The sequence below is a fragment of the Pleurodeles waltl genome, chromosome 2_2 (genome assembly GCF_031143425.1).
Source record: "Pleurodeles waltl isolate 20211129_DDA chromosome 2_2, aPleWal1.hap1.20221129, whole genome shotgun sequence".
Classification (NCBI taxonomy): Eukaryota; Metazoa; Chordata; class Amphibia; order Caudata; family Salamandridae; genus Pleurodeles; species Pleurodeles waltl.
Genome location: NC_090439.1, coordinates 361330997 through 361357301, shown reverse-complemented (window position 1 = coordinate 361357301; position 26305 = coordinate 361330997).

Here is a 26305-nt window from a genome sequence, read left to right as displayed (position 1 = left end):
TAAAATAATAAAACGAAGCTGAATAAAACATGTCTAGGTTAAAGTGCACAGTGGCAGGCCTAGTTCACTAAAAGAACGTGTATAAAGCTATAACTAAAATGGCTACACAACACTCTCCCCTTGCCAGTTCAAAGGTGGTTCAATGCCTAATTATGATATGAAAGCTACTAAAATTCAACCCAAGGCATATATATAAGAATTTCAATAATGACAAGTTAAAAAGTCACTTGAGCATGTATTAAAAGGACAATTTACAATGTTAAGTTAGGGCCAAAATCCCAAATTAAAAAAATCTGAGTAATTTTGGAAGTGGCCAATTGAATCCGAGACAATTGAAGACAGGAAATATTCCACTTCCAGCAGGTGGTAAAGTAGGAAGTTAATTGCCAAGGAAAACCAAGGAGCATTCGTGTTCCAAAGCCTGCGCTTAAGGCAAGACAGCAGCATTCAGTGGTGTGCCCAATAATGAGTTTAGAGCTGCATCCTCCACAAAGTGCAACTCATAAGCAGCTTCCCGTAGCAAACACACCCTTAGCGTGCATGTCTGGTAACGAGCCCTCAGCGAGAACATCAACAGATCCGTGTCCAATGAAAGCAAGTGCTGTGTAGAAAGACAAACTTTCAGTGCATGTTCGAACGAGTACCAGGGGCACCTAAACACGGGCTGCACACAAAGCAAAACCGGTCTGAATGACAGGGACCAGTCACACTCCAATTGCTCCAGGAATAATGCTCCAAAGTACTGCATCATGCGTTCACGACGCAGCTGCACTGGTGGAAGCGCTTTCAGTCCTTCTTGTTGTGGCGGGACAGCCACTGCACAGAAAAAGTAGCAACAGCAAAATGCCACCTAATATAGCCAAAGTTATCAGAAATCACCCCAAAATACTGGAGAATATTGAGTGGATGGCTGATGGTATTAAGCCAAATATAGAGGAGAGGGTGTGAACGAAACCAGAACCAACAGTCTTAAAGAAATTTGCTATTCCAGTAGTACTGGACACATTAAATATTCATCCCATGAGCTCACCAAAGTGTCTCGGAAAGTTGGTACTTAAAAGGGACTGTGTCTCTGCTGATGACCATGCCACCTGAAGCACATAGGTCTTGTGTGCAGATGTGAAAGCCACATGTTTTTGACACAATAAAGCCTTGAATCTGCTCAACTTGTCAAAATTCACATTTGAAGTAGCGATATGGGGCCAAATCTCAGTTACTCCCCTCTGTCATGTAGGAGGAAAAAAGTACGTTCCCGCAGCTTAGAGACCGAAACAACATAAACTATTCCGGCTCACATCCCACAACAGTTCTCACTATTAAGGAGGAAATAACTGCCATTCAAGAGCACCTGGAACGGTGTCTAATGAAGGGGACTGGGACTCCCTTCAGATAACAAGCCAAGTTCGCTGCCGAAGCGTTACACACCCCGTGCAAGAACAGCTGTTTACAAACCATCGAATGGCTGACAGAAGTCTCCCATTCACTACGGCTAAGAAAGATCTCTTTCATGCCACTGAGACATTTGTACGAGAAGGGTAGCTCCCACACCTCATGTATGGAACTTACTTCTAGCCTTTCATATCTGCCTACTGGAATGTGTTTTAATCAGGACATGAATTGAAGTGTTGAAATAGGCAGATTAATGATGCCGTGTATTAACCACTCAGCAGATGATATTTCAGCCACAGTAAAAGGCAACTTTTCTAATTTTTCAATATTTAACATGACATAAGTCGCTTCCTTCTTAGCCATTAGTTGTTGTTGCATCAAATTAAATGTGAAAAATATGTCCCTTGTGCTAACGTGTTGCCAGGGAACGAGGCCTGCCTTCAGTGTTTGTAGTGTCCAACCCAACTGCATAATGGACCTTAGTTGACTCTGTCCATGGTGTGAAGAAGACATGTCACTTTGTATTATGTCTATTGCAGAAGAAACAATGTTGTTTAAGGTGTATATCTGGTCGGACAGGGTATTAATCCCATTATCTACAACAGCTAATGCCTTCTGTAAGTTTTCCTGATCTATTTGCCTTAATTGAGCAGCAGCTTCTTGTTGAGTAAGCTTCCAAATGTCATTATAGACTTCATATAGGAAGTGCTTTCTGCGATGTTTTCCGGGGGCTAACAAAAAATCCTGTAAATCAGTATTTTTAGACAGGAGACTGAGGTGATCTCTAACAGCATCCAGTGAGGAACTCTTCAACCATTTCTGGCATCACGAATTGGTATAGCAGAAATGTTCACAAAACACAAGTCTCTGCGGACCTTGTGATAAGAAAAGTGGGGTTTTAAGACCTCAGTCACCAGTTCAACTGTTGATCTTTCAGGAAGGTAATGACTATGTATTAATAGGAAGAATGTTATGACAAAGCCAATCCAAAGGAGGAAAGCTAATACAGTCAAGGAAAGCCACAGATAGTTCCATAGGAAAATAAAGTAATTTGTTTTAAGCCAGTTCATCAGCTTACGTGTTTTTGGCAGTTCAGATGTAGAAGAAGCAAATGAGTCAGAGAAAGTGTTGTTGATGTCGGCAAAGTATCCAGCAGCAGTTTGTGCAAAAGCTGGAGCCGTATTTGTAGGAGGAGAACTGGTAGGGGTCTCCCATAGTGGTTCACAGTAAATAATGCCATCCGCCTGTGTAGAAGTTGTGTCAAATTGATCAGTAATTTCTGTGTTTTTTGTTGTAGCAGATGTTAGTGGAACCAATACAAGATCATTTTCCAAACTCAACAAGCTCGGAGAGGTGTCAGCGTTGCTGCTCAAAACCTATAGAGGGACATCTCGGCCAGTAGTGAAAGGGATTCAGAAACTACTGCCTGATCCTCTTGGTCTGCTGTGCAGGATCAGCCACATGGTGTAACTTGACATTGTCCATAGATACAAAGTGATTTTCTTTAGCACCACCCAACGGTGGTAGAATGACAGTTCTGGTACCGTGTATTCCCAAGACTGGGACCGGTGCACGATAAGAAGGACTGAACTCCTTTTTCACAGCAACTTTTTCTCCCACTAGATCCCCAACCTTTGGAATCCAACTGGTAGATGTTATTGTTACATCCTTGAATCCTGTGAGGCAATGCTGGCAGAAGCGTTGTCGACACAAAACTGTTGTAATTCCTGCAAGACAGTGACACATTCATTTATGTCAAAAGGTGTTTTTGCTCCCTCAACACCAGGACCATCAAGATCTGGAACATACATTTTAGTTCCAAACAGGCACTCTTATGAAGTATGACTACCCCAGGGACCTACTAGGCAGATTATTAAGTGCACTTTGGATACTTTTCAGGTGGTTAAGCCAACTACGACATGTACTTAAGACTCCGGCTGTTAAGGACTGCTTTAATTCTCGGTTTCGGCGCTCCACGACGCTATTTCCCTCCGGATGAAATGGAGACGAATAATGGAGTTTTAACCCCTAACGAAGCCATGGCATCTTTGAATGCTCTTGAGGCAAAAGCAGGGCCCTGGTCCGAGTGAAAAACCACAACTGCATATGTACCGATAAAGACTTGCAAATCTTTATTAACAGTCCGAGCGTCAGCTGAGCATTGTGGCCACACCCATAGAAATCTGGAGCAAGAGTCAACAGCGACTAAAATGTATTTGTATGCACTGTCCAGTGTTAGGGGATCACAACGGTCCAACTACACACATTGTAATGATTTGTTGGAAATTAGGAGGGGTGCCTGAGGTGGCCGGTGGAACTCTTAATTTGTTGGCAGATGTCACAACAAAGGACATACTGCTTGGTCTGTTTCTATAGACCTGGCCACCAATAACGTGTTTGCAATAACAATATTGTAGCCGCCACACCAGCATGGGCAGATGCAACCCCCTCATGCACTGCTTTAATCAACTCTGGTCTTACATCTTTATTGAGAATTACTCAAACTCCCAAACCTGGTATTTTTACTTCTGCATCAAGGAAGCCTCCCATTCAGTAGAAATATTTAGCAGGAAATGCTTTTGGATAGGGCTTGTGTTAGAAATGGGATCTTTGGTTGTCATGACCCCCACTCTAGTCAGAGTAAGTCACACACAATCAAATTATCCCGTGGTGACCGTCTAGTAGCTTGGCACTGAGCAGTCAGGCTTAACTTAGAAGGCAATGTATAAAGTATTTTTGCTACAAATCATGCAATAACACATTAGAACACCACAAAAATACACCACACATTGTTTAGGAAAATATATAGGGGCATATTTATACTCTGTTTGCGCCGGAATTGTGTCGTTTTTTTTTACGCAATTCCGACGCAAAACTAACTCCATATTTATACTTTGGCGATAGACGCGTCTAGCGCCAAAGTCCATGGAGTTTGCGTCATTTTTTAGCGTGGACACCTACTTTGCGTTAATGATATGCAAGGTAGGCGTTCCCGTCTAAAAATGTGACTCCGAGGCATGTGCGCCGTATTTACACTCCCGGGCAAAAATGTCACCCGGGAGTGGGCGGGTCAAAAAAAATGACGTCCAGCTGCTTTTGCATCGTTTTTTAGCGCCTGGTCAGGGCAGGCGTTAAGGGACCTGTGGGCTCGGAAGGAGCCCAGAGGTGCCCTCCCATGCCCCCAGGGACCCCCCCTGTCACCCATGCCCACCCCAGGAGGACGCCTAAGGATGGAGGGACCCATCCCAGGGAACATAAGGTAAGTTCAGGTAAGTATTTTTTTTATTTTTTTTTGTGGCATAGGGGGGCCTGATTTGTGCCCCCCTACATGCCACTATGCCCAATGACCATGTCCAGGGGACAGAAGTCCCCTGGGCATGGCCATTGGGCAAGGGGGCATGACTCCTGTCTTTGCTAAGACAGGAGTCATTTCAATGGGGGTTGGGAGTAAAAAAAAATGGCGCAAATCGGGTTGAGGCGATAATTTTGCCTCAGCCTGACTTGCCCCATTTTTTGGCGCCCAAGCTCCATATTCCCCTACGCCGGCGCTGCTTGGTGTACGTCATTTTTTTTTACGCACACCAGGCAGCGCCGCCAGCTAACGCCGGCTAACGTCATTGAATAAATACGGCGCCGGCATGGCGCTTCAGAATGGCGTTAGCCGGCGTTAGATTTTTTGACGCACAACTGCGTTGGCGCAGTTGTGCGTCGAAAAGTATAAATATGGCCCATAGTATTTCTCTGATAAGATGCTGGTCCACACGATCAAGATTCAATAAGTATATGTTGAAATATCACAGTAAAAATGATATAAAGTGTATTTAGTCTTTTAAAAAGCAACAAGTGTCTCTTGCAAGCACAAAGTACCTGGTTTGCATTCAAATTCTCTGCAAGGGACCGCAGAGGAGGAGTTGCATGGAAATTGAGGAGGTGTGCGTTGTTTTCTCCGGCGCTCACATATGATGCGTTGGTGAGTTTTCAAGCAGGGCAGGCTTTGCACCGATTTCCGGCGCAGAGACTGGGATTCTCTTCAGGTTGCAGGGTTTTCGGACGCCCCGGGGATGATGTGTCAAAATCCTGGGCGCGCAGGACGAAGTCACAGGGGCTGCATCAATCCGGTGGGCGATGTGTGGAAATTTTGCCGCACGGCAGGCGGCAGTTCCTCTCAGGAAGTCGGCCTGCATCGTTCCGGCTTGGCTTTGTGTCGATCCAGTGGGCTGTGCGTCAAATTTCCAGTTGCAACGCTGGTGCTGCGTCAATCTTCCCCTTGAGAATTCAGGCTGCATCTATCCTGTTCGGCGTGCAGTGCTTTTCTCACCGCAATGCAGGCTGTGTGTCGTTTCTTACAAGCTGTGTGTCGATTTTTGCCGCACAAGGAGTTCTTTGGTAGGAATGAAGTCTTTTTGGTCCTGAGACTTCAGGGAACTGGAGGCTGGCTCTATCCAAGCCCTTGGAGAGCACTTCTCAGCACAGCCAAAGAGCAGCAAGGCAGCAGGGCAACAGAAAGCCAGCAGTCCTTCTCAGAAAAGCAGTCCAGGGGAGTCCTTTGGGCAGCCAGGCAATTCTTCTTGGCAGGTTGCAGGTTCTGGTTCAGGGTTTCTTCTCCAGGAAGTGTCCATGAAGTAGAAGTGTCTACCTCAGAAGTGTCTAAGTTGGTAGGGACAGAGACCCTGCTTAAATACCCAAATGTGCCTTTGAAGTGGGGAAGACTTCAAACAGTGGCTTAGAAGTGCACAAGGTCCTCTATCAGTTCCATCCTGTATGTCAGGGTCCCAGTAAGGGGTGTGGCAGTCCTTTGTGTGAGGGCAGGCTACTGTCCATTGACATGTAAGTGTCAGGCCTTCCACCCTCCCGCCCAGGAAGACCCATTCAATATGCAGATATGTGCAAGTGTGACTGAGCATCCTGTGTTTGGGGTTGTCTGAGTGAATGCACAAGGGAGCTGTCAACTAAACCTAGCCAGACGTGGATTGGGAAACACAGAGGCTTTAAGTGTAGAGAAATGCTCACTTTCTAAAAGTAGCAATTTTAAAATAGTAATTTAAAATCCAACTTCACCACTGAGCAGGATTTGTTTCACCATTCGGGCCATACTAAGTATGACCTGGCTACTTCTTTCAGATCAGCATCTACCTCTCAAACAGTATGTGAGGGTAGGCCTAATGCTATCCTATGAAAAGAGCAGGCCTCACAGCAGTGTAAAATGTATTTAGGAGTTTTACACTATCAGGACATATAGGACACACATGTTCATGTCCTGCCTTTTACATACATAGCACCCTGCCATATGGGCTACTTAGGGCCTACTTTAGGGGTGACGTATATGTAGAAAAAGGGGAGTTTAAGGCTTGGCAAGTTCTTTTAAATGCCAAGTCGAAGTGGCAGTGAAACTGCACACAGGTCCTGCAATGGCAGGCCTGAGACATGGTTAGGGGGCTACTTATGTGGGTGACACAGCCAGTGCTGCAGCCCACTAGAAGCATTTAATTTATGCCCTCATTACAACCCTGGAAGTCGATGAGAAAACGGTGGTAATACCGCCAACAGGCCAGCGGTAAAAAAAATTGAATTATGACCATGGCGGAAACCGCCAACACGGACAGACACTTTAACACTCCAACCGCCACGGCGGTAGCAACAAGCACCGCAGCGGTAACTGCCAGCAGCCAGGCGGAAGACAATGTACTGCCCACCCTATTACAACAGGCCAATCCACCAGCTTTTCAGGGACAGTACCAACGCCATGAAAGGCATGGCGGAAACAGTACACTGAAGGGAAACAACTCACCTCTTGACACTCAAGGAAGAACCACGACGACATGGAGCCCGAACTGCACATTTTTCCAATGCTGGTATACCTCCTCATACACCAGGAACACGAACGCCGGCAAAGACGACCAGGGTGAGTACTGCACCTAGCACACAAGGGAGGGGGGAGGAAAAAGAGAGTGACACACACATGCAATATGCAACACCCCCACCCCCACCCTCACCCCCAACACCATACACACAAACAGGTGCAACAACATTACATATACACACCGTAACCCTCAGGAATAACGCAAGGAGAAAAGGAATGGATTAAAATGAGTGTAATAGTACAATTTTAGATAAATACATCCTTAAAGCAATAAACAGTATGTACAATATATACAAAAGGAAGGACAATGCCCACTCCAAAATGTCCATGGCCCACGGGTCATATCACATAGGCCAAGGCCACACTTAACTCCTGCCAATACGGAGAGAACACTGCAGGGGCATCAGGTCAAAAATACACAGGCAGCTCAGAGGGACAGGAAATGGGGGGGCACCTCAGCCGGAAGATGGCACAATGCCACTGCTCCTGGAGGGGGCTACATGCCCACTGGTTGGTCCTTGGGAGTGCAAAGCCACAGTCTCTCTAGTAGGTGGAGTGCCCACTGCTTGGTCCTGGGGAGTGCAAAGCCACAGTCTCTCTAGTGGGTGGGGTGCCCACTGCTTGGTCCTGGGGAGTGCAAAGCCACAGTCTCTCTGGTTGGTGGTTTGCCCACTGCTTGGTCCTGAGGAGTGTAAAGCCACAGTATCTCTAGTGGGTGGTTTGCCCACTGCTTGGTACTGGGGAGTGCAAAGCCACAGTCTCTCCAGTGGGTGGTGTGCCCACGGCTTGGTCCTGGGGAGAGCAAGGCCACAGTCTATCAAGTTGATGCCTTCTTCCACTGGTTCTGGAGAGGGCTTTGTGCCCAGTGTGCTTCATCCTGCCAAGGAGAGGTGAGTGGATGTCTTCTTCCACTGGTTCTGGAGGGGGCTTTGTGCCCAGTGTGCTTCATCCTGCCAAGAAGGGGGTGAGTGGATGCTTTTTTCCACTGGTTCCGGAGAGGGCTTTGTGCCCAGTGTGCTTCATTCTGCCAAGGAGGGGGTGAGTGGATGACTTCTTCCACTGGTTCTGGAGGGGGCCTTGTGCCCTGTGTGCTTCATCCTGGATGGTGCAAGGTCAAAGTTTTCCACCTGGGTGTCACACCTTCAGGTGTTGCAGGGGCCAGAATGCACTGCAGCCCATGTAGTCACGACTACACACTGCTCTCCGGCGGTGATGGCAGCTCAGTGGATGGCAGTTGCGGTGCAGGTGGCGGTGCTGCCAGTGGTGGGGGGAGGCTGCAGCCCTTCCCCTGCAGCTTCGGACGGCTGACCACTGGGGCAGCTGCTGCTGGCAGTGGTGCTGCTGGCGGTGCAGGTGGCAATGCTGGCCGCAGTGCAGGTGGCGGTGCTGCCCGCCGTGTAGGTGGCAGTGCTGTCAGTGGTGGGGGGAGGTTCAAGACCTTCCCCTGCAGCTTCGGATGGCTGATCACTGGGGCTGCTGCTGCTGGCAGTGTTGCTGGCCATGGTGCAGGTGGCAGTGCTGGCCGCCGTGCAGGTGGCGGTGCTGGTCGTGGTGCAGGTGGCGGTGCTGGCCGCGGTGGGGGGAGGCTCCTGCCCTTCCTCTGCAGCCTCAGACAGCTGCCCACTGGGGCTGCTGCAGCTGGCAGTGGTACGAGCCCTTCCCCTGCAGCCTCAGACAGCTGAAGTGCCATGGCTGGTGTTGTGTGCCCCTTCCTGCCCTTGGCAGATGGTGGTGCCTCCTTGCTTCTGCCAGCTGGTGTTCCTTTCCTGCCCTTGCTAGCTGGTGATGTCTCCTTCCCCCTGCTGGCTGGTGTCCCCTTCTTGCCCTTGCTAGGTGGCGGCCCCTCTTTGCCCTTGGCAGGTGATGCAGGCATACTGGCTGTCATGACGGGTGCCTTCTTGGAGCCTCTCACACCTGCAGTAGCTGCAGAAAACACAGTGGACGTGGACTGGGTGGCTGAGGTGCTGGGCTCGGTTCGGGCCACCCTGGCCTGAAGTGAAGGACGGGAGGAGTGTAGGAGGCAGGACTGGCTTATAGTGGGTACCTGGTGGTACTTACACCTTCTGCCAGGTCCAGTTATCCCTTATTAGTAGATTAGTAGTGTTCTAGCAGCTCAGGCTGATAGAGGTAGCTATAGCAGAGCAGCTTAGGCTGAACTAGGAGCTATGCAAAGCTCCTACTAAAGCACTTATATCATATAGCACTATATCATAACAATCACAAAACTCAGTGTTACTAAAAATATAGGTACTTTATTTTAGCGACAATGCAACATTGGCGGTAAAAACATTCCAACACACCGCCGCAGAATTCCGCCACGGTCATTATGACCCACAGCTCGGAATCCGCCAAAATCCAGACACCCACACAAATTCGCTACACCAAAGGTCAGTGATAAACTGGCGATAACAAAACCTCCACAGTCACGCCAAAAGGAATACACCCACACCCACACCATCACGACCCACGACCCACGAATCCACGCAGCGGTCTTTCAACCCCGGTATTCCATTGGCGGTACACACCGCCGCACTCAAAATACACACACATTTACAAAACACTACCACATTGGACATTTCGAAATGCACACACCTGATACACATACACACACCACTCTCACACACCTAATACAATATAAAACACACACCCACATCACCCACAAACCCTTACGTCAACAATTGCGACTGAGGGCCAGAAAGAGACACCACCATCTACAAACTAGCATCCACAGGCACTCCACACCATCACTTACATAACATCCGAGCACATCACACCTCTAAATATCACCCCACACACACCACCCCACACATCACCCACACCACCCCATGGCACCTCAAAGACACCCCAGGTTCTCTGAGGAGAAGCTCAGGGTCATGGTGGAGGAAATCATCCGGGTAGAGCCACAGCTATTTGGATCACAGGTGCAGCACACTACCATAGCTAGGAAGATGGAGCTATGGCGAAGAATCGTGGACAGGGTCAACGCAGTGGGACAGCACCCAAGAACTAGGGATGGCATCAGGAAGAGGTGGAACGACCTACGGGGGAAGGTGCGTTCCGTGGTCTCAAGACACCACATCACAGTTCATAGGACTGGCGGCGGACCCCCACCTCCTCCCCTAGAATGTACAACATGGGAGGAGCAGGTCTTGGCTATACTGCATCCTGAGTAGCTGGAGGAATGGACTCTGGTAAGTCAAATCTTAACTATTACATCCCCCACCCACCTGCATGCTATCACATACCCCCACCCTCGCCCTCACCCCCATTACTCCAACTCGTCACATATGTCCCAATATGACAAACCACACATCCCAAACTCATGCCCTGCATGTAACACCAAAGCATGGACACCCATCACCAATGCATGGCCACTACACATACCCATACACACCCCTAAACCATTATCACACAAGGTCCTACACAGGAATGCAAGCACTGGGGTACACGGTCACCCACCCATTGCACACCATGGCACACACAGATGCAATAATCATGCCTTTACACCCCTGCAGGACCCCTACCCAACGTCACCGGACAGGACGGTCCAGATATGTCCACTCCACCCACAGAAGAGGCCCACAGTGATGACAGCACCTCTGTCCAACTGGATCTAGATGACCAGCCCGGCCCATCTGGAACCTCGGGACAGTCGGTTCCCCTCACACTGGCACAGGCAACTACAGAGCTTGCCCCCTCTGGAAACACCAACGCGGGACCCACCTAGCGGGCCCATACCTCTGTCCCAGGACACGTCAATCAGCAGTGTGTCCACCTCTACAGGGAACCCAGGCTAACCCACCACCCCAACAACACCAGGGACCTGGGGGCAGTGGTCGTGGGCACACGGTTCAGGGGACAGAGGCCCAGGTACACAGGGGAACTGGGAGAGCTGCTGTGCGACAGGGGTAGGACAGACCCAGGGAACCCACTCTTCATGAGGCCCTCTCCAACATCATGGGAGCCTACCACCATTCCCAGGAGACAATGGCAATGGCACTGGCCAAGTTTCAGGAGACCCAGCGGCTGCAGGAGGAATAGTATTTGGGCTTCAGGGAGGAACTCAAATCCATCAATTCCACCCTGGGCACCATTGTAGGGGTGCTGAAGGAACTCGTGAACACCAGGAGGGACACTGTGGCACAACAAGGGGCCCCTGACACTAGCCTGGACGATAAACTACCCACCACCTCCTCAAGCGCTAGTGGACAGGAGGCACCGCCACAGGGCCACCACACCAGCACCACACCAGCACCCCACCCCCTGCAGATGGAGAACCACCCCGCAAACGGTCCTTGAGATCCAGGACAAAGACAGAGAACAATGCTAAGACCCCCACCAAGAAATGAGACCACCCTGATTGTCATCCTTCTGTCCCACTTTGTCACCCTGTCCATACTTAAACTGCCCCAGCTCCACTTCCTATGCCCCTTTGGACAATGCACCTGTGAGACTAATAGACTGAACTCTGCCATGGACATTCCTCCACCATCACCCCTGACCATTTTACAACCCCCTCCACTATTGAGCACTTAAATAAACACCCTTAAATCAAAAAACAATCTGGAGTCAGTCTGTGCTTTCGAAAATGTGTATTTGCAATAACAGTGGCAAAATGCTATATCAAATGTAATGTCAACATACCTATGTCACACAGCTCTAGTCCATGCAGAAACAAAGCAGATGTCACACAGTGGGACCCACATCTGTGAAATCGTAAGGGAAAGTGACAACTCAGTGACCATACACTGGGTAAAAATAATAGACAGATGAGAGGTAGTAGAATTAAATCAGATGTAGCAGGCTGTGTTGTCTTCTTACCTGTGTCTCACTGGAAGTATTGCTGGATCACCGTGTTCCTGTTGTCTATGTCCTCTTCTTCTGCTTCCTCGTTTTCACTGTCCACGGGCTCCACAGCTGCCACAACACCTCCATCTGTACCATCCTCCTGCAGAAAAGGCACCTGTCATCACAAAGCCAAGTTGTGAAGCATACAGCAGGCCACAATGATCTGGCACACCTTCTTTGGTGAGTAGAATAGGGAACCACCTGTCATACGGAGGCACCGGAACCTGGCCTTCAGGAGGCCGAAGGTCCTCTCTATAACCCTCCTAGTTCGCCCAGGGGCCTCATTGTAGCGTTCTTCTGCCCTTGTCCTGAGATTCTTCACTGAGGTCAGTAGCCATGACAGGTTGGGGTAACCAGAGTCACCTGCAAATGGCGAGGGACAACTGTTAGACACACACTAACTCATAGGGACATCCCCAGACCCAGACAACTATTCACACTGTATTGGGTCCATGTCCTCACCTAATAGCCACACATAGTGCCTCTCGAGTTGCCCCATCACATAAGGGATGCTGCTATTTCTCAAAATGTAAGCGTCATGCACTGAGCCACGGAATTTGGCATTCACATGGGAGATGTACTGGTCTGCCAAACACACCATCTGCACATTCATCGAATGCTAACTCTTCCGGTTTCTGTACACCTGTTCACTCTTGAGGGAGGTACCAAGGCCACATGTGTCCCATCAATGGCACCTATGATATTGGGGATATGTCCCAGGGCATAGAAATCACCTTACACTGTAGGCAAATCCTCCACCTGAGGGTAAACGATGTAGCTCCGCATGTGTTTCAGCACGGAAGACAACACTCTGGACAACACGTTGGAAAACATAGGCTGAAACATCCCTGATGCTATGGCCACTGTAGTTTGAAATGACCCACTTGCTAGGAAATGGAGTACTGACAGCACCTGCACTTGAGGGGGGATTCCTGTGGGATTGCCGATAGCTGACATCAGGTCTGGCTTCTACTGGGCACACAGTTCCTGGATTGTGGTACGATCAAGTCTGTAGGTGATGATCACATGTCGCTCCTCCATTGTCGACAGGTCCACCAGCGTTCTGTACACCGGAGGATGCCGCCATCTCCTCACATGCCCCAGCCGACGTTGCCTATGGAGGAGAACAGCGAGCAGAGAGTCAACCAACTCTGAGGTACGTAAACACAGCTAACTCTGAAATATTAGCAAATCGACACATGTCTGTATGAGTGTTTAGGCAAGGCCTAGATATGTGTGACGCAGTCCAAAATAATGCCATGTGGGCCCATGAAATGGCGGCTGCCTGACCTGTAAAGTGGGACAATGGGATATGAGGTAACTACCCTGGCGTTGTACACCGTCGCGGTAGATGGTCGAAGACCCCAGCGCCATCCTGCATTGGTGAACATTGGACCCTATGGCTCCTAGGAGCCAATGACGATGTACGCTGGCGGTGACGGTACGCACTGCCGCGGACGGGACCGCCATTTTCTCTCTGTTCAATCACTTGATACCTGATCTTCGACAGGACCGACACTGCAAGTGCTGCTGTGACCTCAGTCTGGAAGTGACAATGGCTTGTGTGTCTGGGGAAAGGGCCCCTGCCTTCAACATGGAGGAGTTGGAGAAACTCGTGGATGGGGTCCTCCCCAGTACACGCTACTCTACAGTCCTCCAGACAAACAGGTAAGTACACTGTGAGCATGCTGCATGAGCAATGCCTGTGTGGAGTGGTGTGGATGAAAGATGGGGGGTGAGAATGAGGCGTGCATGAAACGACAGTGAGTGCATGTGCATCATAGCAAGGGAAGGGATGCGGGCCACTGACTGTGACGGTGCAGACGGTAATAACTTCTCTTTTTCCCCTGTACTATTCCTGTAGGTCAGCACCCACCAGAAGAAGGACATTTGGCATGCCATCGCCAAGGAAGTTCGGACCCTGGGGGTCTACCACAGACGGAGCACCCACTGCCGGAAAAGATGGGAGGACATTCACCGCTGGAGCAAGAAGAGGGCGAAGGCACAGCTGGGGATGGCCTCCATCGCACCATGAACCCCCTTATGTCCAGGATCCTGGCGGTGGCGTACCCGGAGTTGGATGGGCGCTTGAGGGCATCACAGCAGCCACAAGGGGGTGAGTATACTCTCATTCTGCTGAATCAGCATGTACTGGAGGTGTCTGGGTGGGGGAGGTGGGCTGTGGGTTTCCCTAGGCCAGGGCGAGTTTATTAGGTAAGGACCCTTCTTAAGGCAGGTCCCGTGGCACCCTACCCCACCTGTATGCAGTGCCAACTATGACATCCATGTGTGCAGCAATCGGTCATAGCCTTGTAACCCATGTCCCTGGGATTGAATAGGGAACTCCAAGTGTGCGACGTAGTGCAGGGGCTTCTGTGTCTGCAGTTTCCGCCAACGGCAGCGGTATTGCATGCAGTGAACATGTCTTTCTTCTGTCTTCCCCCCCTTTTTGTGGTCTCCCTGTTCTTGTGTGCATTAGCATCATCAGGCGGAGGAGCAGTGGCACCAGAGCAGGAGGGAGCTGCATCCCACATGGCCCTGGAGGGCGACACTACGGAGTCTGAATTTACCAGTGGGACAGAGGGCGGGGGAGCTCCACAGCGGGGACAGGAGCTGAGACCTCTGATGGGAGCTCCCTTGCGGTGGCGGGCCCATCTGTGCCCCCGCACCTATAGATACAGCCGCCACCCCCCTACTAGCTTCGCCCTCCCAGCAGCCACTCAGCGTTTGCCCTGTGGCCGCTCACCCAGGAGGGTGGGCATCTCCTTCACCCCCAGGCACCTCAGGCCCTGCCCTTGTCACCCCTGCTGCCCTCAGTGAGGAGGCCATTGACTTCCTCAGGTCCCTCACTGTTGGGCAGTCTACCATTTTGAATGCCATACAGGGTGTAGAGAGGCAGTTCCAACAAACCAATGCATACCTGGAGGGCATTCACTTTGGTCAGGCAGCCCATCTGCAAGCTTTTCAGACTCTGGCCTCAGCACTGATGGCAGCCATTGTCCCTGTCTGTAGCCTCCCCCCTCCAACTTCCTCCACCCAGACCCAAACCCCTGTACCTCAGCCTATCCCAAGCACACCATCAGACCAGCATGCACACACCTCAACAGACAAGTAAAGCTCTGGCAAACATAAGCACCACACATCCCACAGGCACTCACGCAAGCATCACACACATGCAGACACACCAACATCCACTGCCTCCACTGTGTCCCCCTCCTCCTTGTCTCCCTCCCTGTCTCATCTCCACTCACACCTCAGCCACCACATCCACTACCAGCACACCCACCACCACACCCCGCTCACGTGCAGACATAACCCCCACTACCATTCACACATCCCCTGTGTTCTCTCCCAGTGTGTTTGTGAGGCCACCTTCCAAGGTACACAAACGCAGCCATACACCCACCCAACAGCCATCCACCTCATAACAGCCTCCAGCCCATGCACCTTCACCAAAGTCAGTAAACGTACACCTCCTACAACCACCACCTCTTCCTCCACTCCCAAACCCCCTCCATCTGCCCGTCCCAGTGTTCCTAAGAAACTTTTCCTGTCCAACCTTGACCTCTTTCCCTCACCTCCCCCATCTCTTCAGTCTCCTAGGGCCCGACTCTCCAGGTCCCAACCCAGCACCTCAGCCACAACATCTGTGGGAACAGTGGTGCCAGTAGTAACTGGCTTCTGGAGTGTGCCAGGCAGCAGGGCAGCCAGTGTGGCAAGGAGCAAGAGCACGAACAGTCCCACACGTGTAAGGTATACAAAGTTGGCCAGTGCCCAGGCGGGAGAGGGGAAAGAAATCAGCCACCAGCCCCGCTGCCCAGGACACTGCCGCCAGCAGCACCGCCGTCCAGGACACCACCGCCAGCAGCACCGCCGCCACCCAGGACACCGCCGCCAGCAGCACCGCCGCCCAGGACACCACCGCCAGCAGCACCGCCGCCCAGGACACCGCCGCCAGCAGCACCAATGCCCAGGATACCGCCGCCACCAGCCCCGCAGCCCAGGACACCGCCACCAGAAAAACCGCTGCCTAGGACACCACCGCCAGCAGCACCGCTGCCCAGGACACTGCCGCCACCAGCCCCACTGCCCAGGACACCACCGCCAGCGGAACCGCTGCCCAGGACACCGCCGCCACCAGCCCCGCTGCTCAGGACACCACTGCCAGCAGCACCGAGGCCAGTGAGCGCCAATGATTCTGACGCTACTGAGGCCGCCACGGGCAGGATGAAGCACTCTGGGCACAAAGCCCACCCCAGAACCAGTGGATAAAGGCATCCACTCACACAGTCCTTGGCAGGATGAAGCACTCTGGGCACAAAGCCCCCTCCAGAACCAGTGGAGAAAGGCATCCACTACCTCAGTCCTTGGCAGGATGAAGCACTCTGGGCACAAATCCCCCTCCAGAACCAGTGGAGTGGGACTGGGTAGAGGAAGTTGGAACAGGGAGGCAGGAGACAGCGACAATGGCTGCCATCAGTGAGTTGGCAAAATCCTGGAATGCTCTCTGTTGGGCTGCCACACCAGAGTGAATGCCCTCCAGGTATGGATTAGTTTGTTGCAAATGCCCTGCTAGACCCTGAATGGTATTCAGTATGGTTGAATGCCCAACAGAGAGGGAACTCAGGAGGTCAAAAGCCTCCTCACTGAGGGCAGCAGGGCTGACTGGGGCAGGGCCTGAGGTGCCTGGGGCAAAGGAGATGCCCACCCTCCTGGGTGAGCGGGCACAGGCTGCTGGAAGGGCCGAGCTGGTACGGGGTGGCGGCTGTACCTGTAGTTGGGGTGGGCACAGAGGTGTCCGCCACTCCCAGGGAGCTTCCATCGGAGGACCAGTCACTGTCTGTACTGTCCCATCCTGTCTCTGTTGTGGTGCTTCCCTCACCCTCCGTCCCACTGGTGCCCTCACTGTTGGTAGATTTGGCCTCCAGGCCCATGTGGGATGCTACTCCCTCCGTCGCCGGTGCCTCTGCTCCTCTGAGAGATGATGCTGATGTACACAAGGACAGGGTGACAAAACAAAAAGAGGGGGAAGAGACAGAGGAAACACTTGGCCAGTTCCAGCAACAACACTACTGTTGGCGTACACAGCTCACAGGGAACAGCCCTATGCACTAGGCCATGCACTACCAGTTACAATGCTAGTCACCAGCCCATGGGGTACAATGCCTAACACCATTAGCTGCACACCTGAAACCCACAGGGCCCTGCCCAGTAGTGGATGCCCACTAACATTATTGGGGTTGGAGTGCATCTGAGCTTGCCCAACATGGAACCTACCCTGCCATGTTCGCCCTGGTCTAGGGGCACCCACAGCCCACATCCCCCACCCAGGTAGCACCTTAATGCATGCAAAGTCATGAATTGGAATCTGTAATCACCCCCTTGTAGCTGCTGTGATGCCTTCAAGCGCCCATCCAACTCTAGATAGGCCACGACCAGGATGCGGAACATCAGGAGGGTCAGGGTATGACGGGCACCCCTTCCTCGTTGGGAGGCCAGCCCCAGCTGGGCCCCGCTGCGTTCCTTGCCCAGAGGTGTACGTCTTCCCACCGTTTGCGGCAGTGGGTGCTCCGCCTGTCAAAGACCCTCAGGGTCTGCATCTCCTTGGCGATGCCACGCCAAATACCCTTTTTCTGATGGGCACTGACCTGCAGAAAAAAATACAGCAGAAAAGGTATTATTCACACAGTCCGGACTGTCATACTCATGGCCCAACATAACCCTCCCATTCCCTTGCGCACATACATTACCCACCATTCATGCAGCACTCTGCCCAGGAAACCTCCGCCCCCCCACACAAGGCTTGCACACACAGCACTCCATACATTCATGCCCCACACATCATGCTCACAGTGTACTCACCTGTTGGTCTGGCGGACCATAAAGTAAATGGTACTGGGGTAGGACCCCATCCACCAGTCTCTCCTCTGAAGTGAAGGCAGGGGCCCTTTCCCCAGACACTCGAGCCATGGTCGCTTCCAGACCCAGGTCATAGCAGTACTTGCAGTGAAGGTCCTCTGCTGTTGAAGGCCAGGTATCAAGTGAGTGAACAGAGAATCAATTGCCAGACTCCATACTTGTGTTAGTTCCAAGGGTGTTTATTTCTGTGATTATAAGTGTAGGTGGTATTGCAATGGGCTGGGTTGATGGTGGAGAAATGTCCAGGATAGAGTCCAGTCTATTGGTATCACAGATGCATTGTCCAAGGGGGTATAGAAAGTGGAGCAATGTCAGTTCAAGGTAGACAGGGTGACAGAGTGGGGCACAAGGGTGACAATAAGGAGAGTCTTATTTCCTGGTGGGGGTCTTGGCAATGTTCTCTGGCTTCTGCCTTTATCGCAGGGACCTTTTGGATGTGGTTCTCCTTCTGCAGGGAGTGAGGTGCAGGTGGCGTGTTGTTCCTGTGGCGGGCCTCCTGTCCACTAACATCGGCGGAGGTGGAGGGCTGTTCTTCGGTGTGGCCAGTGTCAGGGGCCCGTTGGTGTGCCACTGCCTCCCTCATGGTGTTGGCCATGTCTGCCGGCACCCCTGCAATGGTGACCAGGGTGGTTTGGATGTCTCTCAGGTCCTCCCTGATCCCCAGGTACTGTCCCTCGTGCAGCCGCTGGGTCTCCTGCAGCTTGGCCAGTATCTGGGCCATGGTCTCCTGGGAATTGTGATATGCTCCCAGGATGTTGGCGAGTGCCTCGTGGAGATTCTGTTCCCTGGGCATGTCCTCCCCCTGTCGCACAGCAGTCCGCCCAGCTTCCCTGTTGTCCTGTGCCTCTGTCCCCTGAACCATGTGCCCACTGCCACTGACCCCAGTTCCCTGATTGTCCTGTGTTTCTGGGGTTGACTGGGGTCCCTGTAGTGTTGGAGACACTGCTGATTGACGTGTCCTGAGGATAGAGGGATGGGCCCGCTGGGTGGGTGCTGTGGTGGTGTTTCCTGAGGAGGGAGGCTCTGTGGTGGTTTGGGAATGTGACTGGGTCACTGGCTATCCAGAGGTCCCTGATGGGCCAGGTTGGTCATCCTGATCCAGGCGTACAGAGCTGCTGTCATCACTGTGGGCCTCTTCTGGGGGGGACTGGACGTTGCTGGCACCTCCTCTCCGGTGACATTGTGTGGGGGTCCTGTGGGGATGTAAATGCAGTGTTATTGTTTCTGCGTGTGACATCTTATGCATGGGTATGTTCCCCTCTATGGTTGTTATTATCAAGGCAGCTTTGGCTTGTGTGAGTTGTGATTTGGTTAGCTAAGTGATTGTCACTAGTGTGCATGCTGTGGTGATGGGTGTCCATGCAGGTCTGTGATGAGTGTCCATGCATTGGTGTTGCATGCAGGGCTTGGTATTGGGATGGATGGGTTGTGATGGTGGGGTATATGTGAGGTGGTGGAATGATGGGGGTGAGGGTAGGGGTAGGAGTTTGTGATGGCATGCAGGTGGGGGGTGAAAGTAGTAAAGATTTGACTTACCAGAGTCCAGTCCTCCTGCTACTCCTGCCAGGCCCTCAGGACGCATGATTGCCAAGATTTGCTGCTCCCATGTTGTTAGTTGTGGGGAAAGAGGTGGGGGTCCACCACCAGTCCTCTGTACAGCTAGGTGGTGTCTTGCAACCACGGAACGCACATTCTCCCGTAAGTCATTCCACCTCTTCCTCATGTCATCCCTTGTTCTGGGGTGCAGTCCCATGGTGTTGACCCTGTCCACAACTCTCCGCCATAGCTCCATCTTCCTAGCAATGGACGTCTGCTGCACCTGTGATCCGAATAGCTGTGGCTTTACCCGGATGATTTCCTCCACCATAACCCTTAGCTCCTCCTCTGAGATCCTGGGTTGTCTTTGTGGTGCCATGGGTGTAGTGTGAGTGGTGTGTGTGAGGGTGTGTGGGGTGATATGTTGGTGTGTGTGCTGTGAGGTGCGTGGATGGTGTATGGGTGATGGTGCTTTGTGGCTCTGATTCAGTGGGTGCTCCTGGCTTGTCTCTCTCTCGGGATTTCAAATTCTTTGGGTCATAAAGGGTTGTGGGTAGTGTGTGTGTGTGTTTTATATTGGTGTGGGTGTGTGGATGTGGTGTGTGGATGTATTTCAGGTGTGTGTAGTTTGAATTGTCCAATGTGGTGTAGTTTTGTTAGTGTGTGTGTATTTTGAGCGCGGCGGTCTGTACCGCCAATGGTTTACCACGGTTGAATGCCCGCCGCAGTGATTTGTGGGTCATGATGCTGTGGGCGTATTTCTGTTGGCGTAACGGTGTGGGTTTTGGTACTGCCAGTTTATCACTGACCTTTGGGCTGGCAGATTTGTGTGTGTGTCTGTATAGTGACGGATTTCTATGTGTGGGTCATAATACCCGTAGCAGTATACCGCAGCGGTCACAGTATGTCGGCGGCAGTCACCATGGCGGTGAGCGACACTTACCGCCAATGTCATAATGAGGGCCATACTCAACATCAGTGGCTGTCCAAGACGTTGATCATAGAATCCAACGTGGATGTAATGCTTTAGCTTTTGGAATGCTTGCTTTGGTAACAGCCTCAAGGGCTGGAATTGGAGTTTTGACAATACTGCGTTTCCCCTGAGCTTGTGGTCTTTCTATAACGACAACCATCTGAACAGCAGTGAGAATTTTCTCGGTGGGAGCAAAGCGTTGTTCTGCTGCTGAATACAAATGTGATTTGTATGCAGTCGGGACTGTCTCACCCTCATTGAAAGTTACATAGGTGAAAACAATGGCACCAGCAATTAGTCCGATGACCAGATGTTTTTTATTGTCCCTTGGGTGAAAGTGTTGTGCTGCAAGCATGTCTGTTTGCAAAGCTCTGAAAATGCGTGTGTGTTTGACTGTCCAGAATTTACTGGAAAAGTCAGGATGTATTAAGTCATACAAGGGTTTTATGCTTGATGCGTAATCTGGAATGAAAAATTAGGAAACCCAATAGTGATTGGAGTTTTTTAATAGTATTTGGAGGTTGTAACTGTATTCATTTTTCATAGAATTGTGGCGCTAGGCTCTTTCCTTCACTTCATAGCTCATATCCCAAAAGCGGGACACTAAGGAAGGCTATTTTTTTTTTTTTTTTTTAATTGAATTCATAGCCAAATTCAGCAAATCCCACAACAATACGGGTTACCCGTCTTAGATGTTGCAGTAATTCATCATCTGTGAGATAGATACCATCTACATAGGACAATGTTTCAGGGTCAATGTTGTGCAATATTGAAGTCAAACGAGCCACGAACAGTCCTGGACTGTTCTTATACCCCTGGGGTAAATGACAGACTTTTTTCTGGGAACCTAGGCCCATATTTATACTTTTTGACGCAAAACTGCACCGGCGCAGTTTTGCGTCAAAAATATTACCGCCGGCTAACGCCATTTTGGTGCGCAGTGCGGGCGTCAGATTTATACTTTGCCGCACGGCGGCGCAAACAACAGGTGGGAGTCATTATTTTTGACGCACACCGCGGTGTCAAGTCGTAAAGGAAAACGACGTTAACGCGTCGGAAATGACTGTGGGTCGATTTACGACACCGCAAACCGGATATGCGCCGTTTTTTTTTACGCAATAGCGTCAGAAAACACAGCGAACACAGCCATTTCACCAGAGGAGAGCCAAAATGGATCCCAGACGCCACTACAGACCCCAGGAAGATGACAGCAGACCAGGAACCAGCCAGGAGGACCCACACAAGAACCAGTACACTTTTAAGAAGAAAAGAAAGTGTCGCTTTAGTGCAGAGGAGCAGGAAATTCTGTTTAAAGAGGTGACGGAACACCAGCACCAACTGTTTGTCACATCAAAGTTGCTAATCAGTAGGTGAGAGGTTATATGGCAACAAATTGTCGACAAGATTAACAGTGTGGCTGAAGTACGCAGAACAGTCATCGAGTGCAAGAAACGCTGGCATGGCTGCAAACGCAGGACCAAGGAAAAGATGGCAAGGAACAGGAAGGCAGCACTGCAGACTGGAGGGGGGAGTCCAGCACACCAGGAGGCCCTGGACCACATGGAGGAGATGGTCGCAACCGTCATTCCTGAGGAGATCGTCACAGGGATTCAAGGACCGGACAACGCAGACTACCAGGAGACAACGCACATGCAGGGTAAGTCGCATGGGGAATTATAATGCAATAATGTTAACTGCAAGCGGGGGGGATACCGACCACAAAATGCATGGAAGCCAACATATACATGGAGTGGCATGGGTAAAGGGGCATGGCATTGGGGCATGGCCTGCACAGACAGAAGCTGGGGCACACCATTACACTACACCAATAACAGTCCCATGGGGGCATGCTGCCATGCCAACGGTGGAGCAAAGGGAAAGCCACGCCAGGAGGGAAGGCCACGACGTCAAACTGACATCCTGGCACACGTCAGCCACCATACCCCCTACATTAACTAGGGCCCTATTAGCAATCCTCTAGCCAAACCGACAACTGCAATGTAACTGCGACAACAGTTCCCACTACCACCTCTGATCTGTGTGCAGCTCAAGTAGCCAATGGCAGTAACCTCCCCATGGATCATACACACCTAAATTAGGGGCTGAGGATGACATCTGCAACAATCCCGTGAAACAAGACAAAGGCCCCAGTACACACAAATGTCAATGCCCATAGTTGTCACAAACATCAGCCAAAGTAAACAACAATAGGAGCGACACAGCACTAAGGACACACCCATGCTGCATATGTCAGGGTCCATCCTGTGCCTGGGTAACAAGGCAACATCCCAAATGTCATACTGCTCAGACAACAGCATAGAGGAGGGGACACATGTAACTGGTCACTGAAATACACCTGTACAGTCAGAGGAGGAAATAGGACACTGATACGACTATCAGGGCAATCCAATGTAACACACATTACCCAACATCAGCAGGACCCATTAACAATGTCAACATCCATATCGGATCATAACATTGCCATGCATAGGATATGCCACATGTCAATTACATTTAAGTTGATGTGAACGATCAGGGATTGGGGCAGGTCCAGATTGTTAAGTGTGCTGCAAGGGCCATCAGAAAACCCACAGCCAGTGAAAGGTCTCACCATGAGAATGGATGTACACGGAGAGTCGAGTAGGAAAAGAAGGTGGCAATTCTCTATTTGGCTAAAATCAACACCTAGAGGCAATGAGGCTGACAAGTCTAATAACTCAATAAAATACATGTGACACACAGGTGGGCCATAGGCCTGAAACAATGCCCATCTGAAGGACTTCAGATATTAACACAAAACAAGATCACAAAGTGAATTCATCAAAAGGCAGGCACCTCACATCAAAATTGCCACAACACAGACACACTAATTGTACCCTGTTTCATTGCAGAGGAAGATGGATCTCCTGCCGATATGCCTGTCCCAGATTTCCCTGATGACATGGATGAAGAGCCGATAAACATTCCCCAGGAGACCATCCAAAAGGTCCTTGAAACCCTCCAGACCCCACCTTCTGTCACAAGGAGGAGCACAGAACAAGCAGCCATCGCAGAGGAACCACCCACCACCCCAATTGTAAGACCTGCCAGCTCCAATACAGCTGAGGACTCAGAAGACACTGGCACCAGCTTTGAGAGAAATGTAGTGGGAGTACAGCGGGAGCTGGCCAAGGAGGTGATGGTGGGGATGCAAAATATGGCAGCCAGCCTTGAGGGGGTGCGTTCGTGCATGATGTAATTTGCAGATCAGGCAGCAGCTATGCAAGCCCTAACATCTATCTTGCAGGAACTGCAGAAAACCCTGAAGGAAATCAGCACAGCTGTAATACAGTTGACCCAACACCTACAACAGCAATCCTGTCAACGTGTGCACGGATGCAACATTGAACCCCTCAGGGCCGACCTGGCTGCCTACCATCGTGATGTGGCTGCTATTCTCAAGAACCAGCAGGCCCTCCTTGCAGCAGTACTGCCCTTAAGACCTTCACAGGGAGCAGCGACCAGGATGTCTGGCTCCACGTCTTCTAACACTGAGGTGTGTGTTGCCCCTTCACAACCAACAACAACAAGGACAAAGCAGGCAACACACACATCAGAAGAAGAAGACATGGAACAGATCACATTCACAAGGAAAAGTAACCAGAAGCACTAGTCCCTGCCACATGGCCAACTATTACCAAAGTCCTGCGTTTTGAAACATGACAGTCTTATAACACCTGTACTCAAGCACTGTTCTGCTAACCACTGTTTATCTTGTCACCCAGCCCAGTGATTGTCTCTCTCCTACTCATTGGCTAAGTCTGTCCCTCTGCACTGTCTGAAACAGCAACCCCAGCATGACAAAAGCATTTTGGTAAACCCTTGTGTTGGATCACAATGGAAGATATCACTATAATGGACTCACAATCATGGACAATGTACATATAGCACTACAGCACTTCTCAATAAATAGCACTTACACAACAAATCTGTCTCTGGGTAATGTGACATATCAACTGTGCAGTAGATAACTGAAATGTGCCTATTGTCTGCTATTGGCCTTCAAAGGAGATATGTACATGATATATGTCATTAAGAGTGTGTGTGTATGTGACCATTGTATGTTAGGCATCACATTAGCTCTGGGATGTTCCGTGTCCTACTCAGTATCTCAGCAATGCTCCATGAGGCAACACTCTTATTCTGACAAGTAGAGATGAAGGTGTGCAAAAAGGAATAGCCAGACCATGATATGGTGATTAGAATAGGTGTTTATTTAAATTAGTTAACCAAAGTGGTGAAGGTGAACATATTCAGAAGAAATTATTTACAATCTGTTGCCGCCTGCGTATACCAGCAGCTGTGTTCTGTAGTTCCCCCTCCTGTTGTAGAGCCAGCATCCTCCTCTTCCGGCATGTGTGGCTCTGGTTCCAGGAAGGGAATGTTTCTTCTGATACAAATGTTGTGCAATATTGCACATGTGAGGATGATCCTACAGACCATCTCGGGGGAATATAGGAGGCTACCACCAGTGATGTCGAGGCAGCGGAACCTTGACTTGAGGATGCTGAAGGTCCGCTCGACAATGGTGCGTGTCCTCCTATGGGCCTCGTTGTATGCACGCTCTGCAGCTGTACTTGGGTTGCCAAATGGTGTCATAATCCATGGCTGGATGTCATACCCCTGATCAGCTGCAAGAGAAAATGAATGGGATCATGTTGATGTAGCTGGCACTATTGAAAAGACCTTTCATGGCAGTAGTTGTCTTGTGTTGGCTGTGACTCTTTTGTGTACTAATGTGACACCCTATGCTAGTAGTCTGTACCATCTGCATTGTGTTGTTTCCTTGGCTGAACAAGTGTTTTCTGCTGACCGTTTGTCATCAGTATGTTTTGGGATTTGCAGTACAGTGTGCCCTCCCTAGCATTGTGACTTGTGATACAGGTGTCCGTGTGTCTTCACTGGGGGTGAGATGATAGTTCCATGCACAGTTAAAATTGAAAGTGATGTTAACACGTTCGTATCAAAGTACCCTGGACATCCCATACCTTGAAACTTATGCAATGCAATAATGTAAAGGTCATTGGGACACTTACAATTTGCAAGGTGACATTTAGGCAACCACACTCATTGACGTCTTAACATTAGGCTGTACAGTAATTTCCAATGTGTGACAGGTTCAATGGTGACTTAAGAAACATGGCTAGCGATGTCACAACCTCAGTGTGTTCCTGTTGACATGTTTCTGTAGTGGTGTATGCGTTGTGTGTCCTAGAGGGTTGCTGTTTAGTGAGTATATAAGTAGGTTTTTGTACTTACCAACAAGTAGTCCATTGCCATAACGTCCATCCTGGAAGTGTTCATTGATGGTGCAGTGACGGAAGATGAATGAGTCATGTACACTCCCAGGATATTTAGCCACGATGTTGGTGATCAATCCCTGCTGATCGACTATGGCCTGCACGTTGATGGAATGTGTGTGCTTCCTGTTGCGGTAGAGGTGTTCAGTTGCTGCAGGTGGCACAAGGCGTACATGTGTGCAGTCAATTGCACCAAGGACGTGTGGGAAGCCACTGATTGCGTAGAACCCCTGTTTTGTTTCCTGCTGCGTCTGCAGTGTGTTAGGGAAGCAGATGTGGCGGGGTGTCAGTCGAATGATGGCATCCAGTACTTTGGTCAAAAAGGCGGAGAATGATGGTTGTGATATTCCGCCAACCAGGGCACCAGTTGTTTGAAATGAGCCACTTGCCAGCAGGTGAAGTACGGCAAGCAGCTTTGTTTCTGTTGGGATGGTGCGGGGT